Source organism: Podarcis melisellensis (genome assembly GCF_964234715.1).
Source record: "Podarcis melisellensis genome assembly, chromosome: 10".
Lineage (NCBI taxonomy): Eukaryota > Metazoa > Chordata > Lepidosauria > Squamata > Lacertidae > Podarcis > Podarcis melisellensis.
In genome coordinates, this window is record NC_138542.1 from 3,154,510 (window position 1) to 3,168,121 (window position 13,612).

The window sequence follows — 13,612 nt, forward strand, 5'->3', positions numbered from 1 at the left end:
AGTGCCTTATGTAGAGCCGAAATTAGGGGATGTTGTAAAGAGAAATAAATTTGGTTTCTTCTTCACTCTAAAAAACTTTGTAAAAAACCCTCAGTGATCTTGGCAATCAAAAAATAAGTGTTTATTTATCACCACAGGGCAGCAGAACAACATATTTCATTCCCAAACCACACACATACAGAGAGAGAGAGTTCATATCCTGCTCAACAAATATATGGTATATTTATTTCAATTATTTGTTCTAAATGTTTATAAAGCTCTTCATATTAAAACACACACACACAACATTGCAGTGATAAACTTTCTGTCGTTAAGGATGACAGAATACAACTCATTTTCTTCATTTCCTAACCCTACCAGAATCATTTCCATTCTAACTCTGTCACTCCATAGATGCTCCCACACTTTGCCCTGATTCTCTCCCTCCCTGCTGACATTCATGCATTTTATTTGTATGCCACTTTTACACACACACACAAATTTGTGCTCAAAGTGGCTTAGAACAAATAAATTCCTGAATGGCAGGGGGTTGGACTAGATGACCCTCGGGATCCCTTCCAACTCTACAGTTCTATGATTCTATGAAACAGGGATGCTGCCTGGGCATCAAACAAACACTCCAAAAACATTTCATAATACCATAGCAAAACAACAGCAAATATAACAACATACCAAAGAACCCACATTCCAATACTATAAATTATAACACAGTTACTTAAACAACATGTAGCACCCATGTGCTAAACACCCAGCCCAACCCCTTGATGATCTCTCCCAGTGGCTTCATGTAGATGTTAAAAAGCATGGGGGAGAGGACAGAGCCCTGAGGCACCCCACAAGCGAGAGCTCAGGGTCTGAACACTCACTCCCCCTACTTCCTGGACACAGCCCAGGAAAAAGGAGTGGAAGCACTACATAAGTGTCCCCAACTCCCAGCCCCTCTAGACGGTCCAGCAGGATACTGTCCTCGACAGTATCAAAAGCCACTGGGAGATCCAGCAGAACCAGGAAACAGCTTTCACCTCTGTCCCAAGCCCACTGGAGATTATTGACCAGCACAACTAAGGCAGCTTCCATGATGGGGTCTGAAACCCGACTGGAAGGAATCTAAACTTTCTGCATCCTCCAGGCGTGCCTGGAGTGGTTCAGCGACCACCCGCTCAATCACCTTGCCCAGGAATGGAATATTTGAGACTGGGTGATAATCGGCCATAGTGGCTGGGTTCAGAGATGGTTTTCTAAGAATTGGTTTAATAGAATAAGAAGAATCAGTCAAATTAGCAAGGATAATTGCATTGCATAATAGAGGAGCAAGTCTTGGGTTTATGCCACACAGTTTTCACCATGAGGGCCAATGCACACTGAAGCATTTCATGTTCAGTCCAGCATTTTCATTTGGGCCAGAATATGTATTGCGTTTGCCATAAGAATGCTGCTCAAGATAGCTTTCCCCCTATCTATGGCATCCCTTCTCTACCTAACATTTGTGAATACTGACCATGCCTCTCTCCTTGCCTCACCTCAGAAATTCATAGTGATATCAGATGCTATATAATATTGGATTCCCACCACTGGGTACTAACACCTATGAAATGGCATCCTTTGTCAGTTATCAAATATTGAAATGAAATATCTTAGATAAATATTGTATGAACATTTGAGAATCCAGAGAACAGTTGAGCTACGTATCAAAATAATTACAGTGGTACCTCGGGTTGCATACGCTTCAAGTTACATACACTTCAGGTTACAGACTCTGCTAACCCAGAAATAGTACCTCGGGTTAAGAACTTTGCCTCAAGATGAGAACAGAAATCGTGCTCCGGCAGCGTGGCAGCAGCAGGAGGCCCCATTAGCTAAAGTGGTGCTTCAGGTTAAGAACAGTTTCAGGTTTGGGATTTCATGTTGAAAAACATCGAGCAGAGAGAAATGGGAAATGACTTTTTTAACGGAATAAAAGCAATATACACGGAGCAAAAAGCGAAGCTGCTAGTGAACAACATGATAACAGAGGAGATAAAGATCTCTAAAGGTACTAGACAGGGATGCCCGTTGTCACCATTATTGTTTGTGCTGGTCCTGGAGGTGCTATTGGACTCAATAAGGAAAAAGGAAAGTATAAAGGGGGTGACAATAGGCCGAAACCAATACAAAATTAAAGCCTTTGCTGACGACATAGTTTTGATGGCGGAAGACCCGTTGGAGACTGCAGCGGAGATATTGGAAGAAATTGAAAAATTTGGGGAGGTGGCAGGTTTTATAATAAACAGGAAAAAAACCAAAATTATAGCTAAAAATATGGAAAAAATAACAATGGAGGCATTGCAGCAACAAACAGGTATTGAAATTGTTAAAAAAGTTAAATACTTGGGAATATGGCTATCCCCAAAAAACATCGATCTGTTCCAAAACAATTATACCCCGGTGTGGAAAGGAATTAAGAAGGACCTGGAAGTGTGGAATAGGCTAAAGTTATCTCTCTGGGGGAGAATCTCTATGATCAAGATGTCAGTGCTGCCAAAGATGCTGTTTTTATTCCAGATGTTACCAATACTAAAAGGAGTGGCGATTTTTAAGGAATGGCAAAGGACGATTTCCAGATACATATGGCAGGGCAAAAAGCCGAGAATCAAGTATAAATTACTGACAGATGCAAAGGAAAGGGGAGGCTTTGCCCTGCCGGATCTGAAGCTATACTACGAAGCATCGTGCCTTTGCTGGTTAAAAGAATGGATTAAACTTAAAAATACAAAACTCTTGGATTTGGAAGGATTTGACAACAGATTTGGATGGCACGCATACCTTTGGAAAGAAAAGAAGAAGGGATACAAAACTTTTGAAAATCACATCTTCCGGAAATCGCTATGGGAAGTTTGGGACAGATATAAAAACATATTGGAAGGGGGGGTGCCACATTGGCTATCACCACTAGAGGTTATGGGGGTCAAAAAAGTTAATATGAGAAGCGATTGGATTACCTATGGAGACTTAGTAGAGAAAGAAGGAGGAAAGTGGAGATTAAAACCATATGAACAAGTCAAAGAGCATGTTTTTGATTGGCTGCACTACCATCAAATAAATGAAATGTTCAAAAAGGATGTGAAAGAAAAGGGGTATAAAGAAAAAGATTCGAGATACCAAACAGAGATAGTGAACAGCGACTCCAAAACAATTTCCAAAATGTACAAAATCTTGCTGGAATGGCACACAATAGATGAGGAAGTGAAAGTAGTAATGATTCAGTGGGCCAAAGATTTAGGATACAATATAGACTTCGACGACTGGCAGAAAATATGGAATGAGAATTTGAAATTTACGGCATGTACCACACTAAAAGAAAATGTAATGAAGATGGTTTACAGGTGGTACATGACACCAGCAAAATTGGCAAAAATGTATAAAACCTGTAACAAATGCTGGAGGTGTAAGGAGAAGGAGGGTACGTTCATACATATGTGGTGGGACTGTAAAAAAGTAAGGGGGTTCTGGGAAGCTATATACAACGAACTAAAGAAAATACTAAAATACAGTTTTGCTAAAAAACCAGAAACCTTCCTTCTAGGCATAACAAGAACGGATATAAGTAGGAGAGATCTTAAACTGTTTCAATATGCTACTGTCGCAGCAAGGACACTGCTAGCACAAAGGTGGAAACAAGAAATGGTTCCGACTTTAGAGGAATGGAGATCAAAACTAATAGATTACGCAGAGTTAGACAAATTAACGGGGAAAATTAGATACAAAAAGGACCAGAATTTTATTGAGGACTGGGGGAAATTTACAGAGTATTTGGAAAGTATATGTGAGGATAGTACAACGCTAGCGTGTTTTAAAGAGGCTTTGTGAAAGTAGAAGGAGTATTGTCAAAAGGCAAGCAAAGATAGAAACATAATACTTAATGGCAATATAAAATTAAGGAATGTGAAGAGAGGATTGGAAATACGAAAGATTGTCAGAAAGGTTGGGGGAGGTCCAAGTAAGGCTAAATATGTGATATATAAATGGATTTGTTTATTGCTTTTTATGGAAAACTTTAATAAAAAAATTTATATAAAATAAAAAAAAAGAACAGTTTCAGGTTAAGAACGGACCTCCAGAACAAATTAAGTACATAACCAGAGGTACCACTGTATTGGGAAGAAGTTTCTTGCAAAGACATTTCAAATAATGCAGCAGAAAGGAGGGGTCAGTTGCCATGTGGCAGCCATATATATACCTATCCATGACAAATACAATGCATACTTTGGCACTTCTGAATGTTTTTTCATGTTCTCAGATCCATGGGGGTGGGGGCAACCTGCTGCTCTATTTTTTGTGTTCGTACAGGTGGAAAAGTAGGGAGAAAACTGGGGGACATGCACAGGGGCACAGGGCTGGCCCTCATTGGGCAAGGTGAAGCAATGCCCTTTTGTGGGCAGCAGCAGGCCATCCCAACAACTCCTGCTTAGCCCTCTGGCCAAAGATATGTGTGCTCCTGTCATGCACCTGCCATGCACCCCATAGACTGTTGTCTACTAGTGGAGTGGGCGGATGTTATCCCATTGCCAGTGTTGAAAGGAGATTCAGCTGCCTGCGGAGTCTGTAGGAGCACATGGAATAGGTGTAAGTCATTATCTTGTCCTTTGCCTCAGGTAGCACAATGTCTTGGGGCAGCTCTGGGGTGGATGAAGAGAGGGGTGGGGCAAAGAGGGTTCTCCACCCAGTGTTGGCTCTTGTCCTGCCCCCTCCCCAGAATGCAGTGAATGAGTGTGGCTGCATTCAGATGTGGGGTTTAATGTGCTCATCTGACCGGTTATTGTGTTAGCATTTTCTCACATTCCTTTTGTACTTGTGGTACCTTTTGAATTATGGCTCTGTTGCTCTTTGATCAATATATTGCCATGCCTCACTGAATTTGAAATGGTGGGGGAAAACCTCAAGCAAGGATATCACTCCAAATTTTGTGTGGCGTTATCTTGAAAAACCATGGGAGGAGGAGGAGCAGTTTGGATTTGATACCCCGCTTTATAGCTACTCAAAGGAGTCTCAAAGTGGCTAACAATCTCCTTTCCCTTCCTCCCCCACAACAAACACTCTGTGAGGTGAGTGGGGCTGAGAGACTTCAGAGAAATGTGACTGGCCCAAGGTCATCCAGCAGCTGCAGGCGGAGGAGCGGAGACACGAACCCAGTTCACCAGATTACGAGTCCATTGCTCTTAACCACTACACCACACTGGCTCTCCAGTAAATTGAGAATTTACAGTGCAACATTCCTGTGATTTTTCTAGTTAACAGGGTTGCAAACTGACACCCCCCCCCCCGGAAACAGTTAACATCAAAATGAGCACTCAATTCTGCTTAATTTCTAGAAGTAACTTTTATGATATGTGAGTGAGTGGGAACTGGTTTTTAATGAGTGGGCTGCTGCCATCCTATTTGTGCTGTGATTGCTGGTATGTTTTTAATTGAAATTGTGTGTGTGTGTGTTTAATTGTTTTTTAATAATTGTCCCCACGACCACCACCAGCACTTCCGCCAATGTTTTTAGTTGTTCTTATTTTATCTGTAAAACTGCCTTGAGTCTCTATCAGGAAAAAGATGGGGTATAAATAAATTAATAATAAACAGACAAACAAACAAACAGCAGGTAAGGAAGCACCAAGAAGAAGGAATAAAGTTTTGCCTGAAAGCAGCCTCTGTGTTTACTTTTTTATTTTATTTTTTGGATTTTAAAAAATTGTTTCACAATAAATAAGTTTTCACAATACATTTTCACAATACAATTAAATACAAAGCAATGAACGAAAGAAACTAATCTACAGGAAATAAAGAGAAGAATGAAACTGAAGAAAGAAGAAACAGAAAAAGAAACTCCGTCACCACTGTATCTCAACTTTCATCCCCTACAGAGGAAGCTGTGCTCTCACCTGGGCTCATCCTTCTCTTCTCACAGCCTCCCACCCTGTGAGATCTCCCCTGACCCACCTCTCCCATGGGGTCCATACTGTCCTTCCCCTTCATTTGTATATAGTTCTTACCAAAGTACATTGAGAGAGAGTAAGAATATAGGGATAATAATACGCTACCAAGAAATATAAAAATTAAGAGAGAAGAAATAAATAAAAGGACCTCCGGCTATCCACCTGTCAGTTGTGTATACACAATTTCTTCAAAATAGTCAGATGCACAATTTGGGTTACTCAGTTATGTTTCCCTTTACTGGACATGGTTTTCCTCACCTTCCATCCAGAGCTCTCCAGTTCATTTACTTTTTTTCAATGCAGAAATTCTAAAGGAGATTCTCCAGTTACTGCCTTCACAATTATAAAACATTCCCTCTTTATTCTTTATCTCCTCCTCCAAAAGAAAACTTTTTTTCACTGTATTTGTATGTTAACGTATAGTAGTTCAATTGTTTTAAAATCTTAATTCACATCCCAATCCATTTCCTGTGTTATTTTCATCCAGATATCAGTCCTGTATCCATATATCAGTACATCAATCCTGTTTGTCATTTTTCTCCTCTTCTTCTAATTAACCAGAGGGACAAGATTCCATTCAAATTGCACACAAATTCTATCCTTTCTCTGCTGTACTTCCACTCCTGGGGGTTTCTCCAAAATCAAAACTCCAGTATTTGGCAGTTCTGTTACTTCCAGCCTTTGCTCACCCATTTACAACTCTGCCATTCCATTCTGCATTCCATTCTGCATCTCTGATTCAAGGATTTTTTCTTCTTTCCCTTTGGCTCCCCCCTCCCCCGAGTTGAGTCTGCAGCTTGCATCTCCTTTTCTTGCAATTCTGGCACTGCATCAATATATTCTCTTAGGATCATTTCCTCCATCTATGCATTGATTTCTTCAAACAGTGCTCTTGCCACATTAACTGTCAATGGGAGGCCTTTCAAACTCTTCATATTTGTGGTCACGTACTTTCGTAGTCCAGTCCTCTCACAGTTAAATGGTGTGTCCTTGGAATGCTTAGAATTCCAATCTCCCCCCTCCCACACACACTATTTTTCTTACCAGTGGCATAAATCTTAACAAGGAAGGCTGAAAAGCACCACAGAACAACCCCATAGAAAACTTTTCAGAGATAGAGAATCTCCTGTCTGTGTCTATATTTCTTTGATTTATATTTCAAATTGAGCTTTCTGCTTATGTTCTCCTGAGCACCATCACTAATAACTTGAGTCAGTCCTCAGGTCATATTTTGCACAAGCACTTAAACTGACACATAGATAACTTCCCAATTAATTTATAGGTGTAGATAGTTAAAGAGAAAATAGAAGGATCGGAGAAGTGGCAAATCTTTTTGTTGGATTGATCTCCAGCATCTTAAGTGGTGCATGGGAATGCTGAAATTTTCTCCCACTCCCTTGTCATCTCTGACAGCAGAGATAAAGACAGCAGATAAATAAAACTGTCATTAAACACCACTTAATTGCAACTTTCAGAGCTCTAGCGGTGGTTCATAAGAGTTGCGACCAACGTGGATAAACTCCTCCCATGAAGTCTGCGGTCTGTGTGTTTACATTCACGGTCAGGAAATAATGAACCAGGGGTTGGGAACCATGTGGTCTTCCAGATGTTGCTAGATTACAACTCCTGTGACCTCTTGAGATGGAGTCCAACAGCATCTGAAAAACCACAGGTTCCCCATCACACTGGCTTCCCTCTCTGCATGACCACAGCCACCCACAGCTGAATGAAAAAGCAGAAAAGAAAGGGCAGTTTCAAGGAATCTGCAATGAGGATCATGGTTTGCAGATGTGTCAACAAACACCATGAAATGACTGGCCTTCCGTGTGTAATGTCCCCAACACTGCCATTTCAGCCCTACACCACTGATGTAGACCTGTGGGTGGGATGACAGAATTTCCCACGCTACTGCAGAAAAATCAATGACTGCAAATGCACGACAGACTGACTCATCCTTAGGGAAGCTAGATCAACATTTCAAGAAGGGTTCATCATATTCAAGATCACATAGCATGAAATAGTTGTTACCCTTTAACATCCTTAATTACCTTTTTCTATGTACACAATCAGCGAAGTAAAAAAAGGGTGTAAAGATTTTTAAAAAAAACTTTTTCAATCCACATTGAAGTGTAAATCAAGGGGAACTTAAAGTGTTTTGATGGGAATGATTTCCTTTCATAAGCTTGCCATGACTGAAATAATGGGTTTATATTGCAGTTGATTAAACGCCATATTAGTTTCTAATGTGTCACTGCAGCTTCGCGATAACATTTTTCACATCATCCGCCAGTGAACAGAAGAAATTCTATTACAGAACTCAAAGTAAAATTCCTTATATAATTTTCTGGCTGGGACCAATGGCCCGCTGATCTGTTCTGAAATTACTGTAACACTTGAAAATGTGTCATTTCCTCCTTGGTTAAATAAACAAGTGTTATCTCACAGTGGTTTATTGTTCTGTAAACCATATTTACTTTTGCTTAGCCTCTAGACCCCCTGAGTTGCAGTCAGCTAAGTTCCAAATTCATCTATTCTGAGTAGGACGAGTCAATTCTGTGTATTCTAGTCTATTCTGACTATTGAAATGAATAAACCTAGGTTAGTCACTTTCATTAACTTCAGTGGGTCTACTGTGAGTAGGACTACATGAAGTAGATCTGACCATTCTATATGTTGGCTTTGGTGTTAGATTGTTTTGTTGTTGGACTTGGGGAGCAATGTGTGATTTTTTAATTGTTCTGCTGCACCCATTAAGCTGTGAAAAAACTCTGTTGGTTGTTACCCCTGTCCTGCCTTGCAAAATCCACCAGGTTCATAAGACCCAAAGAGCCCTGCTTGGTCAGATCAAAGGCCTATCTGGTCCAGTATCCTGTTCTCACAGTGGCCAGCATGAGTCCTATGGGAAGCCCAAAAGCAGGACACAAAGAGTACTCTCCACCTGGGCTCCCCAGTCTCCTGTATTCAGAGGCACACAACCTCCAATATCGCAAGCAGTACAGAGCCATTATTACATTGAAAGTCATATCTTCCATCAATTTGTCTAAACTCCTTTTAAAGCTGTACAGATTGATCACCACCACTACATCCTGTGGTAGCAAAGACCATAATTTATAGATTGTATGAAGAAGTACTTCTTTGTGTGTGTCCTAAATCTTTCAGAATTCAGCTTTACTGAGTGAACTTTGTTTCTAGTATTTTGAGAGAGGAAGTAAAATGTCACTCTGTCCACTTTCTTTACACCAAACATTAATGCTATGCACCTGTCACGTCTCCACTTCCTCACCCTTTTTCTGAATTAAAAAGCCCCAAATGTTGCAGCTTTTCCTCATAGGGGAGATGTTCCAGCCCCACAGTCATTTCCTTTGCCATTTTCTGAGACTTTTCCAGCTGTGCAGCTCTTTTCCAGCTCTTGGGGGTGCAGCGATCAGAACCGAACACAGCATTTCAAGTGCAGTTTCACCATTGGATTGTTTAATGGCATTATGTTATAGGCAATATCCTTTTCTATTTCTTTGAGAATGTTTCTTAACATGGAATTTTCTGTTTTCACAGCTGCTACACACTGGGTTGACATCTTCATCAAGGTAACCACTATGAGCCCCAGGTCTCTTTCCTGGGCAGTCTCCTCCAGTTCAGATCCCATGTGTACATATGCAAATTTAGGATTATTATTATTATTATTATTATTTTGACCAAAGTGTATGTATTTACAGTTCCATAGGACGAATTGGCTTTGCCATACTGTTTATTTGCCCAGTTTGGAGATTGTTTTTGAACTCTTTAAACCTCTTTTGATTCTTATCACCTCAAACAATTTGTTATTATCAGCAAACCTGGCCAGCTCACTGCTCCAGGTCATTTATAAGGCTCAGGTCCCAAATTAAAAGGCTTTGGAAGACTTCACTTCATATGTTCCTCCATTGGAAGAACTACGCATTTATTCCTACTCTCTGCTTTCTGTTCTTTAACCAATTACTCTTTTTATCCCATGACTGCTCAGCTTACTCAGGAGACCTTGGTGAAGGACTTTATTAAAATAATTTTGAAAGTATAAATACACAATATCTAATGGATCACTCCTTATCAACTTTCTCAAAGAAGCCTAAAAGGTAGTTTGGTAGGACTTACCATTGTGGAAGCCATGCTGCTGCTGCTTCAGCAAGACTTGTTCTTCTATGTGCATGATAACGCTACCTTTACTGATGCTCTGAACCAGGCGTCAGCAAACTTTTTCAGCAGGGCGTGGTCCACTGTCCCTCAGACCTTGTGGGGGGCCGGACTATATTGGGGGGGTGATGAATGAATTCCTATGCCCCACAAATAACCCAGAGATGCATTTTAAATAAAAGCACACATTCTACTCATGTAAAAACACAGGCAAGCTCCACAAATAACCCAGAGATGCATTTTAAATAAAAGCACACATTCTACTCATGTAAAAACATGCTGATTCCCGGACTGTCAGCGGGCCAGATTTAGAAGGTGATTGGGCTGGATCCAGCCCCCGGGCCATAGTTTTCCTACCCATGCTCTGAACACAGGCCAGTCTCTTACTCCAAGCATGGGCCATGTGTCTGCAAAATTACAAGCTGAGAAAGCTAGCTACTCTTAACTTTCTTCCATGCGCTGAGGTGCAATGAAAATCCTACTATCTACAGCAGGAGGGAACATAAGAAGAATCTTACTGGACAACTCAAGGCCTGGAGTTGCCAGCCAGATGCTTCCAGGGAGCCAACAAACAGGGCATGAAGGCAATAACCTCTCCTATTACTCCTCACCAGCAACTGATATACTCTGCATTCTGCCTCTCGTGGTGGTGGTGCCATAGAGTTTCCATAACTAATAGGCATTGCTAAACCTATCCTCCAAGGATTTACCTAATTTCTACTCTAATGCAGCCCAGGGGTTTAACTATTAGTTGGGCTGGGCAATAAATTGCTATATCGTACAAAACCAGTTTGATGTCCATATCGTGATATCAGCTTCATAATTTTTGACCTGGCAATATATCGTGAAATATCACCAGCTAAACATCATGATATACTGATATATCACAATGTCTGGAATAAGGATGAAACTATGTAGAAGTGAACAGAGTCATGTCCTCCAAACTGCTGATACTTAGCGGTCTAAAACTGGTACATTTTTGCTTATCTTTAACATATTGTTAAAACTGTTATGTTATGGTACAGAAAAGAAGTTATGGAGCAGAAGGAATCATTAGAAAAGCCATGCCTGGTTTCATGGTTTTTCCCACGTCACGGTTTTTTACATAACACACACATTGATCATGATTTGCGATATTTTGCCATGTTGAATATTATGAAATGATTACCACGATGTGGACTTCAAACCAATTTTTCACAATGTATGGTGGTACCTCGGGTTACAAACGCTTCAGGTTACAGACTCCGCTAACTCAGAAACATTACCTTGGGTTAAGAACTTTGCTTCAGCATTCTGAAGAACAGAAATTGTGTGGCGGCAGATGGAGGCCCCATTAGCTAAAGTGGTACTTCAGGTTAAGAACAGTTTCAGGTTAAGAACAGACCTCCAGAACGAATTAAGTTCTTAACCTGAGGTACCACTGTATTGATATATTGCCCAGCCCCATTGTGTGTGTGTGTGTGTGTGTTATGCAAAAATCACAATGTGGGGAAAACCGTAAAGCCAGGCAATGCTTCTCTTGATTCCTGCAGCCCCTGCTAACTCTGCCAGCTCAGCTCTCCCCTGCCTCCTGCAGGCAGCAAATCACCAGAGCAGGCGCCAGCAAAAATCACAATGCAGGAAAAAACCATGAAGCCAGCTGATGTCTCTACATACTGCCATCCTTATTTCAGACGTCATTATATATCAGTATCTTGCAATGTTTAGCTTGTGATATATCAGTATGTTGAAAATGTTGATATCGCCCAGCCCTACTATTAGCATCAAGAAGTACTCAAAAACCACAGCCTTCTTTTGCAGACTTGAGAAGGGGAAACATGTTTAGTATGAGCCTCAGAAATAAATGACATAAGCATGTCTAGAGTGCAGCTGCCTCAATAGTGAGGAACCTTTGTATTTAATAAGGTGATTCAATGACAGGCATTCTTTGTCTAAACAGTTCATCTTATAATCGCCACAGTAAAGGAGCCTCCTGGGTTGGAATAAATCTAGCTCTGCATCCTGTTCCAACAGTAGCCAAACACATAAATAATTGTCAAACCTAAAGAAAAGCAGACATACAAAATCTCCATACTTCTATCAGCTCTAAAGACAAACACTACAGTTCCAATAGCACACGAATACTGAAAGTTGCAACACACACAGTGCCTGCCTCCCAATCCTCCATCCCATTCACAAACTAAATGCAAATGATTAAGTAAAAATAAATGTTTGAGTCTCACACTGCATACACCATTGCTCACGTGTAACAAATATGAATAAAAAACAAGCTGAACCACACCCTTCTCATGACTAGCTACAAAGAATGTGCTTTGAGTTGTTTGGAGGTGTGACCACCAAGGAAACAACCCTAAGCATGCTCAGAACATATTATTGGGTCCCAGGTCTAACCAAAAGGGTAGACCTGCTAAGGTTAGATCCCTCATAAGATTGCCATCATGACAGCAGGAGGGCGGGGAAAACAAAATGTTTCTGCATGAGACAGATAGTTGGGAGCTTCTGGCCAAACTTTTTGAACTGACATTGGCTGCAGGCTGTCCAGAAACTGGGAGTATGAAAGCCATGTCCCTAGAAGAAACATTTCTAAATTCGATGGATTATGCAAGGACATATGGAACAGGAAAGAGTCTGACACTGAGATTTGTTTGCTGGGTGGAGGGAGGGAGGAAGTAGAAACTTTTGCTTAACATTTCGAATAGTAGGAGCAGTGGAGCAGTCTCCACTGTCTGTGGGGCATCCAGTTGGCAAAGGCTTTCTTATGATGATCCAAATGGAAAATTTCAAGTCAAAACTTGGACACTGCTGTGCTCATTCTCTCATGGGGATTTCTGGCTTCATGGTAAATGATTATGTTACCAATATCATCCGATCCATTTTGCTTTTTACTCAAGACAGCATTAGGCGGCTGATATAGTCTGATACTCTGTGAGCATTCAAGCTGTTTCCAGTTTTCTCTCTTTCAAACACAACAAGCTGGCAATACAATATTTCCCTTCCTGGCCTCACAAACCTCCCATACGGATTACCTACTTTACATATTTTCTTTAAGGTGCTTTTGGATGTATTAAGATGCATGCTTTGCTTATTGGGGTTATGCAACATTATCAAGCTGTGAGCCACTTAGAAGCCATCAGTGGGTTAAATTCAAATACCAGTTTTCAATTTCTTAAGAGAGCATGCCATAAAGTTCATTGCATTGCTATCATGGGCAGTGACACATGGAGACATTTCCTTTATAATCCCATCATATCTATGACCTGCCACATGCCAAGCAAGGCGGCAGAGTGACATTTCCCTATTAATGTGAGAATTTGTACAAAAATAAGAACACCCGCAGCTCACAGGCAACAGCTTCTGTGAGTCTAAAAGCTCTACTTCAGCCTGTTTTTATTATGTCGGCAAGTGTACTTCTGCTTCCACACACACTGAGAATCCATCTGTTTGTATTGCTGTCTAAACATCCTGCAGAGATCTTCCTTTGCTCC

The 13,612-nt window shown here is 40.8% G+C and overlaps 1 protein-coding gene across 1 annotated transcript in view; it reads right to left on the reverse strand.

The window, feature by feature from the left end:
• The window catches only part of GRM3 (glutamate metabotropic receptor 3), a 138,434-nt gene that overhangs the window by 89,486 nt on the left and 35,336 nt on the right, over positions 1 to 13,612 (reverse strand). The gene's annotated exons all lie outside the window — the stretch shown is intronic.